Raw genomic sequence first — 20,805 nt, 5'->3', positions numbered from 1 at the left:
AAGACATAGGAGCAGAATTAGGCCATTCAGCCCATCGAGTCTGCTCCACCATTTCATCATGGCTGATCCATTTTCCCTCTCAACCCCAACCTCCTGCTTTCTCCCTGTATCCCTTCATGTCCTGATTAATGAAGAATCTATCAACCTCTGCCTTAAATATACCCAGTATCCTGGCTACTTGTGGCAACAAATTCCACAAATTCACCACTCTCTGGGTAAAGAAATTCCTCCTCATCTCTGTTCTAAACGGACGTCCTTCTATTCTGAGGCTGTGCCCTCTGGTCCTAGACTCACCCACTATAGGAAACATCCTCTCAACATCCACTCTATTTAGGCGTTTCAATGTTCGATATGTTTCAATGAGATCTCCCCTCATTCTTCTCATTCCAGTGAGTACAGGCCCAGAGCCATTAATCAGTCCTCATATGTTAACCCTTTCATTCCTGGAATCATTCTCATGAACCTGCTTTGAACCCTCTCTAGTGTCAGCATATCCTTTCTTAGATAAGGGGCCCAAAACTGCTCTCAATACTCCAAGTGAGGCCTCACCAGTGCCTTGTAAAGCCTCAACATTACATCCTTGCTTTTATATTCTAGTCCTCTCGAAATGAATGCTAACATTGCATTTGCCTTCCTCACCGACTCAACCTGCAAGTTAACCTTTAAGGAAACCACTTCTTTGCCCATTCTCTTAAACTATCTAAGTCCTTCTGCAGCCTCCCTGCTTCCTCAAAACTACCTGCCCTCCACCTCTCTTCGTATCAGCTGCAAACTTTGCAACAAAAACCTAAATTCTGTCATCCAAATTATTAACATACAATGTAAATAAAATACTAACCCCTGCAGAAGAACTGGGAAACACAACAGTTACTGTGCACATAACAAGCTCCTGAAATAGCTAAACTGATAATGGCCTCTTAATAAATAAATATTGACCTCAGGGGAGAATTCCCATTTTTTCCTGTTTGAAAGATTGGACACCCTATCTATGCCCCTTATGATCTTATACACCTCTTTGAGATCACAATCAGTGTCTTATGCACCAAGAACTAAAAGGCCCAGCCTTTCTGACTTTTTCATATAACTCACTCTCTTGAGTCCTGACCACAATCTTTTCTGAAATCTTTCCAGTTTAATATTTTTCCTATAACAGGATGACCAAAACTGCCCACAATACTCCAAGTGCAGCCTCACAAACATCTTATACAATTGCAACATAACCAGCCAGCTTCTTTATTTGGTACCCCATCTGAAGAAGGCCAGCGTGTCAGAAGCCTTCTTCACCACCTTGTCCAACTGCGATTCCACTTTAAGGTAACAATGGTGTTAGTTTTTGAAGACTCTATGGAAATGTATCCCAGTATGGTGTTCAGTGGGGAAGGGAGGTAAGGCAGTATTGGGATGTTATGTTGAAGTTGCACAGGATATTGATGAAGCCAGATTTGGAGTATTGCGTTCAGTTCTGGACATCTGCCTACAGGAAATGTATCAATAAAATTGAAAGAGTCCAGAGGAATTTTACAAGGATGTTACTAGCACCTGAGGACTTGATTTAGCAGGAAAGGTGGACTTCGTTAGGACTTTATTCCAAGGAGCACAGGAGAAAGAGACGAGATCTTATACAGCTATATAAAATTACTGTACAAGACCTAGAGACAGGGTCAATGTATGCAGGCTTTTTCTCTTTAGGTTGGGTGGGACTAGAACTAAAGGACATAGGTTTATGGTGAAAGGTGAAATACTTAAAAGGAATCTGAAGGGGAACTTCTTCACTCAGAGGGTGGTGTGGGTGTGGAACGAGCTGCCAGCAAATGTGGTAGACATGGGTTCAATTGCAACATTTAAGAGAAGTTTGGATAGGCACGGACAGGGGTATGGAGGGCCATGTCACAGGTGCAGGTAGGTGGGATTAGGCAGGTTACCAGTTTGGCATAGATTAAAGGGCCAAAGGGCCTGGTTGTGTGCTCTATGAGTCTATAACTCAGACCCACTGAGGATGAGGGAACATATCCAAGTCAGGACAGTGTGCTAGTCCTTGGGTATGAAGGATTATACCTGACCCCCCCCCCCCCACTATTTTTCTGCTCTTGCCACTAACAGTTGTATGACAGGAAAAGTCAAGGATTGTTTTGAGGGAGCTGATTGAATTAATGTGGGGAATTTACAAGCAGGATCAGGCATTCAGTCTCTCGAGCTTGCTCCCCTATTCAGTAGGATCACAGTGACACTTTGCCTCAAGTCGTTCCCCCCGATCTCTTCCTTTCCTTCATACCCGAGGATTAGCACACTGTCCTGGCTTGGATATGTTCCCTCATCCTCAGCGGGTCTGAGTCATAGACTCGTAGAGCACACAACCAGATGCAGGCCTAATGGGGGCAATTGGGATTGGTGGAGATGGACAAAAAGGGGCAGCAGTAAGGCCTGTTTCTGAGCCGTACGACTGCTGCCGCAAAACAACAAATGTCACAGCATACTGTATGTCAGTGATAATAAACCTGACTCTCATTCTGACACACTCTGGGTGGAAAACTTACCCCTCAGGGACCCCTCTCACCTTAAACCCACAGCCTCTTGTTTTTGGGTAAAAGGTTCTGACTATCAAATGTCTGTTTATGCCGCTTATCAGTTGTCCTGTCCTGTACTGTATGGGTTCATGGACTGTTCAGAAATCTGATGGTGGAGGGGAAGCAGCAGTTCTTAAAACACTGAGTGTGGGTCTTCAGGCTCCTGTACCTCCTCCCTGATGGTAGTCATGAGGAGAGGGCATGACCCAGGTGGTGAGGGACCTTAATGATGGATGTCGCCTGCTTGAGGTCCCGCCTCTTGCAGATGTCCTTGGTGTTGGGGAGGGTTGTCCCTGTGATGGATCTGGCTGAGTTTACAACCATCTGCAGTCTCTTGTGATCCTCGGCATTGGAGTCTCCATACCAGGTGGTGGTGCGACCAGTCAGAATGGTCTCCACCGCACATCTGTGAAAATTTGCTGGAGTCTTTGGTGACATTCCAAATCTCCTCAAACTCCTAATGAAATATAGCCACTGTTGGGCCTTCTTGTAACTGTATCATTATCTAACGAAGTAGAGCTTCTGGTGTGCCTTCTTTATGATTGCATCAAAGTATTGGGCTCAGGATTGATCCTCTTGAGGTGTTGACATCCCAAAACTTAAAGCTTCTCGTGCTTCCCACCACTGATCCCTCAATGAGGTCTGGTGTGTGTTCTCCCGAACTCTCCTTCCAGTCCACAAACAACTCCTTGGTCTTGCTGACACAGTGTGTGAGGCTGTTGTTGCAACAGCACTTGACCAGCCGGTCTACCTCACTAAAATCAGATGCACTTTCTGCGTTTGAGGTGCATTTAGACAGACACTTAAATAGGCAAGGTGTAGAAGGATACAGGCCTAATGGGGTCTATGAGGTTGAGTGCTTTTGATTCTTTGCACAATGCGGTGAGGCGGTTTGCGCTGAGGATTTGCAGCTTTGCCATTTTCTCATTTGCATCAATATGCCAACTGTGCCATCCTTGCAACAAAACGTACAATGCAAACGAGGTGCAGTCACCATTTTAAGAGCTGTAAGAAGATTGCTTGCAATAACTGACCTTTGATGTTTGCAGCCAGTAATTAGAAACAGCCTTTGGTGTTGTGCAAAAGACTATTGTTTACAGCAGGGAAGCAATTGCACCAAGTCAACTCTGAACAAAGTGCTTTGTCAAAAGTGTTGTAAACTCCCCAGAAAGATAAAGAGCATGTTGACACTGCAGTCCTTTCTCACCACGTGCATCAAAAACATCTCAGCTCAGACTGCAGTTTTAAACCTGCAAACCATCAGCGAGCGAGGAGCTTCAGTCAAGGTAGAGGTTGTTTGAGAAATTGCTAGAGGCTCTGTTACCCACATGTGGAGATGTGTTCAGTGGGATATGGATGCACAGAACTTAGAACAGTACAGCACAGGATGGGACCTTCAACCCGCCATGTTGTGCTGAACTAATTAGTCTAAACCCTCTTTCCCATGCACTGACTGCATCCCTCTCTTCTCTATAAATTCATGTCCTGTGTGAGAGTCCCTAAAACGCTCCAATGCTATTAGCCTCCAGCACCGCCCCTGGCATTTCAGACACCCCCCATCACCCTTTGTATAATTAAAACCTGCCCCGCACATCTCTGCTGTACTTTCCCTCTCTCACCTTAAATATCTGCCCTCTATTGTACTGACCTTTCCATCCCAGGAAAAATCATTCATTATTTATTTAGCGATTCAGCGCGGAGTCGGCCCTTATGACCCATCGAGCCGCACCGCCCAGCAACCCTTGACAAACTCCATTAACCCTAACCTAATCAACAGACAACTAACCTACCTGTTACGTACATATAAAAGACTGTAGGAGCTTCAACCTAAGACCCTGGTTTCAGATTGAACAATATCACTTTCAAACTTAATGCCAGATCTAAAACAGCCATTTCTCTAATTGGCTCCTCAACATATCCATCTAGAAAAGCATCTTGGATTCCTCTCATGAAGTTGTACACTATTACTGCTGATCTGACATGACCACTCTATGTAGGTTATGCCTCCCCATGGTTACCCAGGTATGACCAACTAATCTGATTGAGTTCTTCAAGGTGGTGCTGAAAGTGATTGAAAAAGGTAGAGCAGTAGATTTTAGTCAGGCATTCAACAAAACGTGGTAGGTTCATCCGGAATATTGGGATGGGATTGACATTGGGAAAACTGGGAGCCTTGGTGACTTGGCTGATTGGATCCAAACTGGCTTGCCCATAGAAGTCAGAGGGTTCTGGTAGATGTCTCTTATTCTGGGTGGAGGTGTTCCACACGGACTTCTGTATGATTTGGATGAAAATGTGAAATGGACAGAGTATCTTTGTCCTGTTTGTGTGTGCATGAGGGAGTGGGAAAGGGGTTTGTTTTGCTGTTGTTGTCTTGTTTTGTTCTGTCATACTGTTGTTACCTCTGCTTATGTCATTCTGCTGAACACTGTGGGTATGCTATGTTGACCCTGGAATGTGTGGTGATACTTGTGGGCCGCCCTCAACATATCCTTGGGTTGGTTGTTAACGCATTAGATAAGTATGAATCAGAATGGGAGTCACTAGCCTGCAGTGCTTGTCACGGTTGTCATGGAGACCTATCCCTTCACAACCCAGCAAGGAAATTTGTAGGCATTCTGCAACTGGCTTGTGTGTCGCAGTGAGTGAAATCTGCTGCAAACTGAGCAGAGGCAGCTTGACCCTGCTCACGCATCGCTTCGGAATCAGAATCAGATTTACTATCACTGACACGTGAAATTTGTTCCTGATGAAGTCCAATCAAGGGTCTCGGCCTGAAACGTCGACTGTTTACTCCTCTCCATAGACGCTGCCTGACCAGCTGAGTTCCTCCGGCATTTTGTGGGTGTTACTTTGGATTTCCAGCATCTGCAGAATCTCCTGAGTTTGAGAAATTAGTTGTTTTGCGGCAGCAGTACAGTGCAAAACATTAAAATTGTTGTAAATCACAAAAATAAGAAAATAGTACAAAAGTAAATAGGACTAGTAAGGTCGTGTTCATGGGTTCATGGACCGTTCAGGAATCCAATGGTGGAGGGGAAGAAGCTGCTTCTGAAAAGTTCAATGTGTTTTCAGGCTCCTGTACCTCTTCCCTGATGATAGTAATGAGAAGAGGGCATGCCATGGGGGGTGGGGTGAGGGTCTTTAATGACAGATGCTGCCTTTTTGAGGCAGCGTTTCTTGCTGATGTCCTCGATGTTGGGGAGGTTTGTGCCTGTGATGGATCTGTCTGAGACTACAACCATCTGTAGTCTCTTGTGATCCTCGGCATTGGAGCCTCCACACCAGTCAGAAAGCCCATCCCCTTCATGTACCTATCCAAATGCTTCTTAAATATTGCAGCTGTACCTACTTTGACCACTTCCAGGTACTCACTTTCCTCTGTGCAAAGAAGTTACCTCTTGGGTCTCTTTTAAATCTCTCCCCTCTTGTATCTGTGCCCTCTAGTTTTAGACTCCCCAGCCCTGGAGGTAAAAAAAAGACTGCCACCATATCCATACCCCTCATGATTTTATAAAGTTCTATGAGGTCTGTTGAGCCCTCCCATTAGCCGCAATCTCCCAGCTCTCTCTCCACAACCCTGCCAGATTTTCCCCCTTCAGTGTGTCCAAGAGCCCCTGATGAATCTGCTTCTGCTGCCTGAAAATCAGATCACCACGGCTTGTTGCTGGGCGCTGTTACTCCTCTTTGAACAACTGTCCAGCGAGAACCCCCAGTGACGCATCTCCCCTTGGAAAAATTATCCTGCCTTTTTGGGGAGCAGTCAGACCTTGACTTGGAACAAAGGACTCCAAATACAGGGGTGCTCCTGTCTCGCTGCCCAAGTGATCCTCAGCTCCCTGCTCAAATCTCAGCAGTGGCAGTGCTGCAATCCAGTAGCATCACAAATCTGGCACTTCTGAAAACTCACTGGGCAGGTAACAGCGTATGTGCTGCCATTACCCAAAGGAGAGATTAGGTCACTCATTATAGACATAGACATAGACCTTGACACAGTCACATATAAGGTATGCCAACAGCTCTGCTTCATTGGGAGATTTGCTGTGTCATCAAAGAGTCTTACAAATTTTTGGAGATGTTCAGTGGAGACCATTCTGACTGGTGTGAAGGCTCCAATGCCGAGGATCACAAAAGGTTGCAAAGGGTTGTAAACTCAGCCAGATCCATCACAGGCATAGTCTTTCCCATTATTGGGGACAACTGCAAGAGGTAGTGCCCCAAGAAGGCGACATCTATCACTAAGGACCCTCACGATCCAGAACATCCCTCTTCTCGTTACTACAATTGGGGAGGAGGTACAGGAGCCTGAAGACCCACACTCAACAATTCAGGACCCTCCACCATCAGATTTCTGAACAGTCCACGAACCCAGAACATCACCTTGCTTTTTTTGCACTATTTATTTTGTAATTTAGAGCAATTTTACTTCTTTGCACTGTTCTGCTGCCTCAAAACGACAAATTTCACATCATCTATGCCAGTGATAATAAATCTGTTTCTGATTCAGATTTAGTCACACAGCTCAGCTCTGTAACAGAGTTAAGGTGTACTTTATATTCATCCTTGTAATTTAGAGGACATAGTGGGTCTTTGGACGAGTGTTTTATGAACATGCAGGTTAGTGCATTATAGGATGAATGTGAAGGAGTTAGAGAGGGTCTTGAAAAGATTGATGGGAATGGTCCCTCGAATCAGTTACAGATTGGAGAGACTGTGGATATCTTCTTTAGAGAAGCCTGGGGAGAGATTTGATGAAACTATATAAAGTGATGCGGATTGGGCAGTTAGCACAATGCTTACAGTACCAGTGACCTGGGTTCAATTCCTGCTGCTGCCTGCAAGAAAATGTGTACGTTCTCCCCATGGCCACATGGGTTTCCTCCAGGTGCTCTGGTTTCCTCCCACATTCCAAAGACAGGTTGATAGATTAATTGTCCTGTGATTAGGCTAGTGTTAAATCGGGGGATTGCTGGGCAGTGCGGCTCGAGGGTCAGGAGGGCCTGTTCTGTGCTGCATTGCAATCAATCGATCAATAAATAATGACCTGATAGAGGATCATGAGGGGCATAGGGAGGGTGTAAACACATAGTCTTTTCCCCAGGAAGCATGGTGATAAAAACAAGACGGTATAGATTTGAGATCGGGGGTGTGAGATTTAATAGGGACATCAGGGGCAGCTTCTTCACACAGAGGGTGGTGCGGATTTGGAATGAGCCGCCAGAAATAGTGATTGAGGCAGGCATACTGGCGACATTTAAAAGCTACCTGGATAAGTACATGGAAAGAAGAGACTCAGAGGGCTATTTGCCAAACGAGGGTAGGTGGGACTAGCCCACAGGGCAATGCAGTCAGCATGGATGAGTTGGGCTGAAGGGCCTGTCTTTGTGCTGTATGGAGAGGGTGGACAAAATTGGGTTGTTTTCTCTGGAGCAGAGGAGGCTGAAAGCAGAGCTGATAGAGGTTTGTAAGATTACAAGAGGCACAGGTAGAACAGACATCCGGTATCTATTTCCCCAGGGTGGAAATATCTAACAACAGAGGACATGCATTTAAAGTGAGAGGGGGTAAATTCAAAGGAGATGTATGGGGCAAGTTTTTTTAATACTGAGAGTGATGGATGTCTGGAATGTGCTGCCAGGGTGATGGTGGGGGCAGATGGGACATAGGTTTTTAAGAGGCACGTGGATGTGCAGGGAATGGAGGGAGATGGAGATTGTGCAGGCGAGGCATTTACTTAATAGTTTAATGAGTTCAGTACGGACATGGTGGGCCGAAGGGCCTGATCCTGCGCTTTTCTGTTCAAAACTTCAGCAGGTTAGGAATGAAGGAATGCCACACATTTAGACGAGCTGCCTCTTTACAAGGTTTGCTCTTCCCAGCGGTTTTATACACGATCGCAGATATCCCTCGGTGTTAATACTGAATGCTGCGGCTCCCGACTGCAACAGGTTGCACAGAGGCGCCGAGAACCCCTGGAAAATATCCCCCCCCCCCCGCCCCACCGCCAGAACTAAAGATCTTCGTTGTTAACGCAGTTGGGGTCGGCCCCCTCGGACAAGAAGCCGGTTTTCCGAAAAGCAGCTGGATCCACCCTCCCAGCTCCTCAGCCGTGTGCCCCGGGAGTTTTGCGGTCCCCACTGCCGAAAGCAAGGGGACACCCCAGCAGAGGGGATTCTCACAATTACATCACATGAATCATCGACTTTGCCTGTAACTTTAACATTCCCACCCGCTGCCTTCTAAGGCAGCATCTTACACTTTAGATTTAGGGGGAAACAACTGGACAGGACCGGAGAGTACAGGGAGTTGTTAAACTATTGCAAAAGTGGTTTTACCTACGGCTTTTTCCGGTTACCCACGACCCGGAATCTCCAGCGGCTTCCAAAACGACTCGAGTCTGAGAGGTGAGGTCACCAATCACTCCTGGAAGGCGGCGGTTTCCACTCCCCCAACCCCGGAGCGCTCTCGTTAAAAAAAAGTGCAAACGCCCACGATGGAACAAAGTGCTGCTCCTCTCCTTCAGCCGCAGTCCTTCAAGCTGAGGAATAAAGGGAGTCGCTGATTTCTTGGCGGTGGTTGCAGTATTACTGCAACAGGAGATGGTCAAGGCAGGAAAGTGCTTGGTATTGTACTTTGTACCTTATGGCACCGCCACGATGCCGTTCTGGGAGCTGCAGCGGGAAGTGTACTGCACCCCCTCCCCACAACACAACTGTATTGTGACGATAAAAAACTCAGTTCCAACGCTGGCTACATTGAACCGGGTTTATTGATACAGTGTAAAGCTTGTCTTGCACACTGTTCATACAGATAACATCATGAAACATAGATCACAGTGCATTGATCTGGTCTGTATGAGAGAAAGTGCCGTGCAGGTTGACAATAAGGTGCAACAACATAAAAGGTAGATTGTGAGGTCAAGAGTCCTGCTGATGGTATAGGAAACGACTTAATAGCCTTATGACAGCGGGGTAGACACTGTCCTTGAGCCTGGTGGTACCTGCATTCAGGCTTTTGTATCTTCTGCCCGATGGGAGGGGGAAGAAGAGAAAATGTCTGGGTGGGTGTGGCAGAGTCCATGGAGGGGATGCTGGTTCCCCTGATGTACTGAGCTGTGTCCACAATCCTTTGTGGTTTCTTGCCATCACAGGTAGAGCGGTTGCGTACCAAGCAGTGGTGCATCCAGATTGGATACTTTCTGTGGTGGATTGGTAAGAATTGGGAGGGGTCAACAGGGACATGCTAAGTTTCTCCAATCTTCCGAGGAAGCAGAGGCATTGGTGAGCTTTCTTAGTTGTGACACCTACATGGTTAGACTAGGACTTGGTAGTGTTCACTCCTAGGGACTGCAGCACCAGTCGGGAGGACTAAGAAGGTATGGTGAAGGGAGACCAAGGAGCACTTACAGGACTGCTTTGAGTGGACGGACTGGACAGTGTTCGGGGATTCATCTTTGAGTCTGAATGAATATGACACAGTTGTCACCGACTTCATCGAGACCTGTGTGGATGAGTGTGTGCCTTTGAGAACATACTGGACATACCCAAAGCAAAAGCTGTGGATGAATCAGCAGATTCATAGGCTGCTGAGGGCTAGATCTGTGGCATTCAAGACCAATGATCTAGAACTATACAATGTCCAGGTACGACCTATGGAAGGCTATTTTAAGAGCAATAAAACAATTCCGATTGAGGTTAGAGACAGAATCAGGTGCACGTCAGCTCAGGCAGGGTTTGCAGATCATTACTTCCTACAAAGCAAAGCCTAACATCATGAATTGCTGTGAAAGTTCAGTCACAGATCAGCTCAATTCCTTTTATGCAAACTTTGAAAGGGAGAATAAAACTACACCTCTGAGAATCCCAAACACCAGGAAATCTGCAGATGCTGGAATTTCAAGCAACAGACATAAAAAATGCTGGTGAACGCAGCAGGCCAGGCAGCATCTATAGGAAGAGGTACAGTCGATGTTTCGGGCCGAGACCCCGAAACGTCGACTGTACCTCTTCCTATAGATGCTGCCTGGCCTGCTGCGTTCACCAGCATTTTTTATCATGTGAGAATCCCTGCAGCATCCAGTGACCCTGTGGTCTCTGTCTCAAGAATCCAACATCAGAACATCTTCCAAGAAGGTGAAGCCTCACAAGGTATCAGGTCCTGAGGGTGTATCTGGTGGAGCTCTGAAAACCTGTGCCAGCAAACTGTTTGAAGTGTTCTCTCACTGCTGCAGTCAGAGTCTGTCACCTGCTTCAAAAGGGCAACAATCATACCGGTGCCAAGGAGAGCAGGGTGACCTGAATGATTATCGCCCAGTTTCATTCACATCTATTGTGATGAAGTGCTCTGAGATGTTAGTTACGGCTAGACTGAAATCCTGTCTAAACAAGGACCTGGACCCACTGTAATTTGCCCATTGCCACAATAGGTCTACAGTGGATACAATCTCACTGGCTCGCCACTTAGCCTTCGATCACCTGGACAATAGACTATGTCAGCCTGCTGTTTATTGATTATAGCTCAGTGTTCAACACAATCATACCCTCAGTACTAATCAACAAGATCCAAAACCTGGGCCTCTGTACTTCCCTCTGCAACTGGATCCTTGACTTCCTCACCAGGAGATCACAGTCTGTGTGGATCGGAAGTAACATCTCCTCCTCACTGACAATCAACACTGGTGCACCTCAAGGATGTGTGCTTAGCCCACCGCTCTACTCTCTCTACACCCACAATTGTGTGGCTGGGAACAGCTCAAATGCCACCTATAAATTTGCCAAAGATACAACTATTGTTGGTAGAATTTCAGATGGTGACTTCAGGAAGGGGAAGTCGAGGAAACACACACAGGTCCTCAGTGAGCGATCAGCAGTGGAAAGGGTGAGCAGTTTCACGTTCTTGGATGTCAACATCTCTAAAGATCTATCCTGGACCCAACATACTGACGCAATTACAAGAAGGCACACCAGCGGCTAAACTTCATTATGAGTTTGAGGAGATTTGGCATGTCACCAAAGACACTAGCAAATCTCTACAGATGTACAGTGGAGAGCATTCTAACTAGTTGCATCATCGTCTGGTATGGAGGGGCTACTGCACAGGATCAGAAAAACTGCAGAAAATTGTAAACTCTGCCAGCTCCATCACGGGCACTAGCCTACCCAGCATCAAGGACACCTTCAAAAGGTAGTGCCTCAAAAAAGGCAGCATCAATCATTAAGAACCCCCACCACTCAAGACGTGGCCTCTTCTCTTTGCTACCATCAAAGAGGAGGTACAGGAGCCTGAAGACACCCATTCAACTTTTCAGGAACAGCTTCTTCCCCTCTGCCATCAGATTTCTGAATGGACAATGGACCCATGAATACTACATCACTACTTTTTTCTCTTCTCTTTTTTCACTTTTTATTTAATACATTTAAAAATCTATAATTGTAATTTATATATTTTTATAATTATGTATTGTAATGTACTGCTGCCACAAAATAACAAATTTCATGGCATATGCCAATGATATCAAATCTGATTTCGAACTTGCTACACAACAGAAATTCCCAAGGTAAGGAATATCAAAGGAAGATTCTTTAAGCAAATGCCGACTATGATGTACTTCTATGTAGGCACACAAGGAAGAGTGCAGATGTTGGAATGGAACACATATTCCTATGGAGGGAAATGAACAGTCAATGTTTTGGATGGAGACCATTCATGAGGACTGGAAAAAAAGAGGCAGAAGCCCAAAATAAAAGGATGGAGTATGGGGGGAGGAGTACAAGCTGGCAGGTGATAGGTGAATCTAGGTGAGGGGGGAAGGTAGGTAGGTGGGGGACAGGTGGAAAAATGGGAATGATGAGAGAAGTTGGAGGTGATTAGTGGAAGAGTCAAAGGTTTGAAGAAGATGGAACCATGGAATAAAAGGAAGGAGGTGGGGAACCAGAGGAAGGAGGTTGTGGGTGAAGGGCAGGTCATGAGAGCAGGTGAGGGGTAAGAGAAGGAGTAATGCAGTCAGAGGGATAAATTTCATTTGGTTATCTGTTATAAGATTACAGGAGACTATTTAATAGTCTTATAGTGATGGGATAGAAGCCCCCTCCCATTGGACAGAAGGTACCAAAGCCTGAAAGCATGTACCACCAGGCTCAAGGACAGCTTCTATCCTACTGTTATCAGACTATTCAAAGTGCAGTGCAAGGGCCATAAGAAGGTAGATTGTGAGGTCAAAAGTCTGTCTTATTGTACAAGAGGTCCGTTCAAGAGTCTGATAACAGTGGGGTAGAAGCTTCCCTTGAGCTTGGTGATACATCTCTTGGGCTTTTGTATCTTTTGTCCAATGGGAGGGAGGAGAAAGGTGTCTCACATTTTGTCCTTTCTCGATCAGTATGTGGGGCTGTATAACACAGGAACAGGCCCTTCAGCCTACGGTTTGTTGTTATGCAGCAGCAATATGGTGCAAAGACATGAAATGACTATAAATGACAAATAAAAAGGAATAGTGAGGTATTGTTCATGGACTGTTCAGAAATCTGATGGGGAGGAGAAGAAGCTGTTCCTGAATCGAGTGTGGGTCTTCAGGCTCCCGTACCTCCTCCCCGATGGTCGTAATAAGAAGAGGGCATGGCCTGGATATCCGTGCCAACCACATGCCAAATTAAACTAAATTTCTTCTGTCTGCACATGACCCACATCCCTCCATTCCCTGTTTATTCATATATTGATATAACAACCTCTTAAATGCCACCGTCGTATTTGCTTCCAGCACTACCCCTGGCAGCGTTCTGGGCACCTACCACTGTAACCATAGATACTTCCTAATTGGTGGCAACTCCCCCACATAGTAAGTGTCTCCCTGCTTCTCTTCTTTGGATGTTTGCATGCCTGGTTGATTCTGGAGAGACACTGGCGCAATCATCATTTTGTTAAAAGGTCTTACGTTGTTCCTGCGCACTGCAGATTGTCAACAATCATTGTACACAGCTACTTTCTCAGATGGACATAGAACATCTCACACCCAGTACTTTGAAAAAAGGAGCAAATAGGTTCTTCCCAGTGTTTTGAAGTCAGTATCCACCCCTCAGTCCCCTATCACCTGCCAGCTCTTGAGTGACCACTTCCTCCACCTCTTTAGACTGGCTAACTCCCCTCTTTGCTTCCAGTCCTGATGAAGGGTTTTGACCTGAATGTTGACTGATGGCATTTCCCTCCAGAGATGCTATCTGACCCATTGAGTTTTCCAGTGTCCTCTGTGTGTTACTTCAGATTTCTAGCATTCCTAGGCTCTTGTGTCTGCACTAAAGACTAATGTGGCCATTGGTGTTCACAGGGCCTTGTTGTGTGCAAATTGGCTGTGCGTTTCCTGTGTTAGAACAGTCACTGCACTAGAGTAATACATCATTGAGTGGAAATGCAAGATTTTCTTAATTCCTTCTATTATGTGCCCCACTTCCTACGTGCTGCTGTCCCTCAGTATTTCTGTCCACTTCTGCTCGACAGTGTGGCATTCCCATGGCCTTGTACTGAATGGCTATCCGGGTTTCGCATTCAAGTCTCTGGAGGAGGATTTGAACCCACGAACTTTTCACTGAGAGGTAAGCGTGTGACCAATGAGTTGGGTTGAACAGGCAGGTGTGGTTCTGTTATCCAGTTGATCCAATTATAATGGACTCTTCTGGGTTTTTTTTGCAGGGTCTCTGTTGTACCATTGTGATCTGTGGAGTTGAATAGCAATAGAGCAGATGTACATGCTGATATGTCTGATGGCTAACAGGAGATAATTTGTTGTCAGCCCTTGTGGTAAGTATTCAACTGTAGACCAACTGATGAACTATAAATTGTTCTGTTGCAAAGAAACAATTTTGAAGGTACAGTATCATTAAGTGAAGCATTTTCTGATCTTCCTAACATGGATTACAGGGAGATGATTTACACCCATTGTTTGTATAATTGGAATTAGAATTGGTTCATTATTGTCACGTGTACCAAAAAAGATTGTGAAAAGGTCGTTCATACTGATTGTACAGATCAGATCATTACACAGTGTATTGACATAAAATCAGGTAAAGCAATAACAGTGTCACAGCTACAGAGAAAGCACAATGCGGGTAAACAATAAGATGCAAGATCATAATGATGTAGATTGTGAGGTCAATAGTCCAATTTATTGTACTAGGGAACCATTCAATAGTCTTATAACACTGGATAGAACCAGTCCTTGAGCCTGGTGATATCTGCCTGATGAAAGAGGGCAGAAGAGAGAAGGTCTGGTGTGGGTAGAGTCTTTGATTATTCTGGCTGCTTTGCTGAGGCAGTGAGAAGTGTAGACAGAGTCCGTGGAGGGGAGGCTGGTTTCTGTGATGTGCTGAGCTGTGCCCAATACTCTGCTGTGTCTTGCAGTCTCGGGCAGAGCAGTTGCTGTACCAAGCTGTGATGCATCCAGACAGGATGCTTTCTATGGTGTATCGATAAATATTGGTGAGGGTCGACAGGGGCATGTTAAATTTCTTTAGCCTCTTGGCCATGATGTCTATGTGGCTGCACCAACATAGGTGGATTTTCACACCTCAGAACTTGAAGCTCTCAACCTCCACACTGTTGATTAGACAGGAGAATGTGCCCCGCTTCCCCTTCCTGAAGTCAATGATCAGCTATTTTGTTTTGCTGACATTGAGGGAAAGGCTGCTGTTATGAAACCATGGCACTAAGCTCTCTATTACCTTTACTTCCTCCAGCTCGTAGTTATTTGAAATGAAGCTCAATATGATGGTATCATCTGCAAACATGTAGATGGAGTTAGAGGACAATCTGGCCACGTAATCCCTTAGTGTAAAGGAGTCTAGGAGGGGGCTGAGGACACAACCTTGTGGAGCACCAGCATTGAGAATAATCCAAGTTAAGGTGTTGTTGCCTCTACTTACTGATTTTGCAGTCTACAGGAAGTGAAGGATCCAGTTGCAGAGGGAGGTGTTGACCAGAGCTTGGTAATGAGTTTGTTTGGAATTATAGTATTGAAGGCAGAACTGTAGTCAATAAACAATAGTCTAACATAGGTGTCTTTACTCTTCAGATGCTCCAGAGATGAGTGTAGGGCCAGGGAGATGGTGTCTGCTGTAGAACTGTTACAGCGGTAGCTGAATTGCACTGGGTCAAGGTATAACAACATAGTTAGGTATATACAAAAAGTTCTAAGTAGTTGTTATATACTAATTGTGTTATTTTCCTGCGAATTAAATATTGATTCTTAACTGGTCGCACTGGTGTGATTAATCCTTCAAGTCATTAGTCCTTTCGAACCCAGGACATGGAACAGTACAGTACGTGAACAGGCCCTTTGGCCCACAATGCTATGCCAAACCGATTAAACTAGTAATTAATCTCTTCTGCCCACATAAGTCAAGTAACTTTTTATTGTCATTTCGACCATAACTGCTGGTACAGTACACAGTAAAAACGAGACAATGTTTTTCAGGACCATGGTGCTACATGAAACAATACAGAAACTACACTGAACTACGTAAAAAACAACATAAAAACTACACTAGACTACAGACCTACCCAGGACTGCATAAAGTGCACAAAACAGAGCAGGCATTACAATAAATAATAAACAAGACAACAGGCACAGTAGAGGGCAGTAGGTTGGTGTCAGTACAGGCTCTGGGTATTGAGGAGTCTGATGGCTTAGGGGAAGAAATTGTTACACAGTCTGGTCGTGAGAGCCCAAATACTTCGGTGCCTTTTGCCAGATGGCAGGAGGGAGAAGAGTTTGTATGAGGGATGTGTGGGGTCCTTCATAATGCTGTTTGCTTTGCGGATGCAGCGTGTGGTGTAAATGTCTGTGATGGCGGGAAGAGAGACCCCGATGATCTTCTGGGCTGACCTCACTATCCGCTGCAGGGCCTTGCGATCCGAGATGGTGCAATTTCCGAACCAGGCAGTGATGCAGCTGCTCAGGATGCTCTCAATACAACCTCTGTAGAATGTCCATATTCCTCCATTCTCTGCCTATTTAAGAGCCTATTAAACGCTTCTGTCAGACATTGGTTGAGTTACTGGGTATTTCCAGCACGTATTACTACACTTTATCGATAAATCAAACACGTTTCTTCCCCTCCCTTTCACTGTTGTCCTCTCTTGTCTTGGGAAGTTGTTAGCATTAGTTTTGAGAGGACTAGAATATAAGAGTAAGGATGCTAATGCTTTATAATGCTTTATCCGTGTAAGCGGAACAAGTGCTACACATGCTCTTACACTTCCTCCCTTACCACCATTCAGGGCCCCAAACAGTCCTTCCAGGTGAGGCAACTCTTCACCTGTGAGTCAACTGGGGTGATATACTGCGTCCGGTGCTCCCGATGTGGCCTTTTATATATTGGCGAGACCCGACGTAGACTGGGAGACCGCTTTTCTGAACATCTACGCTCTGTCCGCCAGAGAAAGCAGGATCTCCCAGTGGCCACACATTTTAATTCCACACCCCATTCCCATTCTGACATGTCCATCCACGGCCTCCTCTACTGTAAAGATGAAGCCACACTCAGGTTGGAGGAACAACACCTTATATTCCGTCTGGGTAGCCTCCAACCTGATGGCATGAACATCGACTTTTCTAACTTCCGCTAAGGCCCCACCTCCCCCTCGTATCCCATCTATTACTCATTTTTATGCACACATTCTTTCTCTCACTCTCCTTTTTCTCCCTCTGTCCTTCTGAATATACCTCTTGCCCATCCTCTGGTTCCCCCCCCCCTTGTCTTTCTTCCCGGACCTCCTGTCCCATGATCCTCTCGTATCCCCTTTTGCCTATCACCTGTCCAGCTCTTGGCTCTATCCCTCCCCCTCCTGTCTTCTCCTATCATTTTGGATCTCCCCCTCCCCCTCCCACTTTCAAATCCCTTACTCACTCTTCCTTCAGTTAGTCCTGACGAAGGGTCTCGGCCTGAAACGTCGACTGTACTTCTTCCTACAGATGCTGCCTGGCCTGCTGCGTTCACCAGCAACTTTGATGTGTGTTGCTTTATAAGGTGTTGGCCAGACTGTGTTTGGAATATTCTGAACAGTTTTGGGCCCTGTATCTGAGGAAAGGATGTGCTGTCACTGGAGAGGCTGCAGAGGAGGTTCACAAGAATAATCCTGGGAATAAAAGGCTAAGCTATGTGGAGCGTTTGATGTCTCAGGGCCTGTACTCGATGGGGTTCAGAAGGATCTCATTGAGACCTACCAGATAAGAGTGGCTATGGAGAGCCAAGACATTGGGTAGATTTAAAGCAGAGTTTGATAGGTTCTAGATTGGTAAGGGGGTTAAGGGTAAAGGGAGAAGGCAGGAGAATGGGGTAAAGAAATCAGCTAGAGTAGACTCAATGGGCCAAATGGCCTAAATTTGTCCCTATGTCCTTTGGTCTAAGATCAGGTTACAGTTGCATCACCACAAGGTCCAACTTTTCATGCAAGCAACCAATCATCATGTGAGAGAAGTGGTAGGATATTTGACTAAAAGGATAATCACAGCTGATGTATTCATGATCACCTTGGTGCTGGTGATGTCTAAAATCTGTATTGTAATCCAGTTGTTATCAATGTCCTCCAGTGGATGAGTGGGATATGAAGATGGTTATCCTCCATGACAATGCCTAGTCGTTGATCTCACAACGATGACCTGATATTTTATGTAATTTCTATTTAACACTTGGGTTCACTGAAGAATGTCTCACTGAGAGCAGCAGATCAGTGTGGCTGTTTCTTCTGCAAAGCTACCCTCAATTACTTAGCTCAGAACAGGCCAGGTACCTGTTTCGGCACGGACTAGAAGGGCCGTGATGGCCTGTTTCCGTGCTGTAATTGTTATATGTTTTATGGTTATACCTGAGCAAGGGCCACGACTGAGGCCAAGACCTTCCAGGTCTGTGTGTCCCAGTGTCACCTTGGACTGTGTCTGCAGCAAAGTGAGCATTCAGGGTCATCCATGCACCCTCTTGAATGTATTAATGTATCTGCTTTTCAATCAGATCTTGGCTAATCTGTGACCCAAGATTTACCTGCCTAAGCACCATAAGATAACTAAACAAAACCCACCATATCAGGAAGCACCAAATGACCTTTAGTCTAGACAGCTTTCTGTGGGGGAGAACTCCAGCTTCAAAATATCCTTTGTCAAAAGTGCTTCTTGAGATCACCCCTGAATAAACTGGTTCTAAATTCAATTACTGTATACCGTATGCTCTGACACAAACGTGTCAAAGCACATACCGCTACTTCAGTAAAATAGCCAGAATAATCAAAGGCCCCACCTACCCAAACCCCCCCCCCCTTCATCAGGCATAAGATACAAAAGCCTGAAAGTAAATACCATCGCACTCAAGGACAGCATCCATTCAGTATTATTTCTTTATTTTTTTTTAACTATTTGCACGATTTGTCCTTTTTTGTAATTGGATGTTTGTCAGTCTTTGTTATGTGTGATTTTTCATGGATTCCACTGTATTTCTTTATTTTTGTATTGGTACCTACAAGAAAATTAATCAAGGTTGTATATGGTATAGATACTTTGATAATAAATTTACTTTGAACTTTCCTCCAGCATTTTGTGTGTTGCTCTAGATTTCCAGCATCTGCAGAATCTCTTGTGTTTAGGTCAATCTCTCTCTCCCCCATCCTTCCTTTGCTCTGTTGAACCTGTAGCATACTTAGTATCTAAAAATGTCTCACTTCAGTCTTCAAGACAATTGTAATTAATCTTTAAAGACTGTCACAGTGCATCTTTACCAAAATATTTTGCGTTAAAGTGGTCATTTGAATTTTTTTCTCATCTTGCCTTGTCCTTTGCCTCATCAATTGGATCTACCGGGAGCAACAACAAGGCACTGGAGTTATTCAGTGATCCCTTTGTGTATGTTAGTGAAAGCAGATTGATGTTGAAGTTTCAATCTGCAGGCAGATCCAATTACATCTTGCGACAAACAAGGAAGGACACAAACTCATCCTAATCACCAATCACCAACCAGTCTGCCTGTTATGACAAATTACATCAAGTCATAGAGTCAATAGAACACAGAAGCAGGCCCTTCGGCCCAACTGGTCCATACCGACCAAGATTCTTACCCAGGCTAGTCCCATTTGCCTGCTTTGGCTCATATCCCTCTAAACCAGGGGTTACCCACCTGGGGTCCATGGACCCCTTGCTTAATGGTATTGGTCCATGGCATAAAAAAGGTTGGGAACCCTTGCTCTAAACATTTCCTATTCATATTCTTGTCCAAGTGTCTTTTACCTAAATAGGAGGTGCAGTATAGAAACGGGCCCTTTTGTGCCAATGTTTATGCTTCACATGATCCTCCTCAATCCCCACCCATCCATTCTCCTTTGAGTATTTATCCCTCCTCCCCTTAAATATATCAATGCTTTTGGCCTCAGCCACTTCACACAGGACCAATATTGGCATTCTCAATACTGTCTGAGTAAATGTTGAAAAATGCAGGAATTGTGGCTGAATCCTTTCTTATGGGTGGTGAGGAAAGCATGCTTACCAGCTCAGTTCTTGTTGAGTTATTCTTTAACCTAATATATTGTATCACATGCTTACTCCATTGAAACATTAGCCATGTGTAATTGAGGCTCATAGGTTACAGATACAAAAACAACATGTAAGCACAATGACTGCCTACATTTAATCAGTGTTCCAAAAAGTTTCACAATCAGGACTCAGAGGTTTGGTACGAAACTCCACGTGTGATGCTGAACTGTGCAGCTCAGGAAGGTGGCAGCACCAACAAGTCCCGTGCAGAGAGAGCCAATTTCAGTCGGGTGCTGTAAAGTTGAAAGGGTTCAGTTGCCCTCCTTGCCCTCACATTAAATATGGTAAATTGGTTTATTATTGTCACAAGTACCGAGGTCCAGTGAAAAAATTTGTTTTGCATCCCATCTACACAGATCATTTTACCACATCAGTACATTGAGGTAGTACAAGGGGAAAGTAACAACAGAATGCAGTATGTCACGGTTACAGAGAAAGTGCAATGTAGGCAGACAATAAGGTGCAAGAGCACGACGAGGGAGATTGTGAGGCCAAGAGTTCATCTTATTATAACCATATAATAATTACAGCACGGAAACAGGCCATCTCAGCCCTTCTAGTCCGTGCCGAACTCTTACCCTATCCTAGTCCCACCGACCTGCACTCAGCCCATAACCCTCCATTCCTTTCCTGTCCATATATCTATCCAATTTAAATTTAAATGACAACATAGAACCTGCC

General features: G+C 45.1%; 1 protein-coding gene across 2 annotated transcripts in view; it reads right to left on the bottom strand.

Moving 5' to 3' along the window:
• The window catches only part of LOC140191643 (zinc transporter ZIP10-like), a 48,285-nt gene extending 39,321 nt beyond the window's left edge, over positions 1-8,964 (bottom strand). For both annotated transcript variants that reach the window (XM_072249232.1, XM_072249233.1), the window contains exon 1: positions 8,900-8,964. The gene's annotated coding sequence lies outside the window, so the exon portion shown is untranslated. The remainder of the gene's footprint in view (positions 1-8,899) is intronic.
• Between the last annotated feature and the right edge of the window lie 11,841 nt (positions 8,965-20,805).

The sequence above is a fragment of the Mobula birostris genome, chromosome X (assembly GCF_030028105.1).
Source record: "Mobula birostris isolate sMobBir1 chromosome X, sMobBir1.hap1, whole genome shotgun sequence".
Classification (NCBI taxonomy): Eukaryota; Metazoa; Chordata; class Chondrichthyes; order Myliobatiformes; family Myliobatidae; genus Mobula; species Mobula birostris.
The sequence above is the reverse complement of the archived record's forward strand: the minus strand, read 5'-3'. Positions and strand labels throughout refer to the sequence as shown.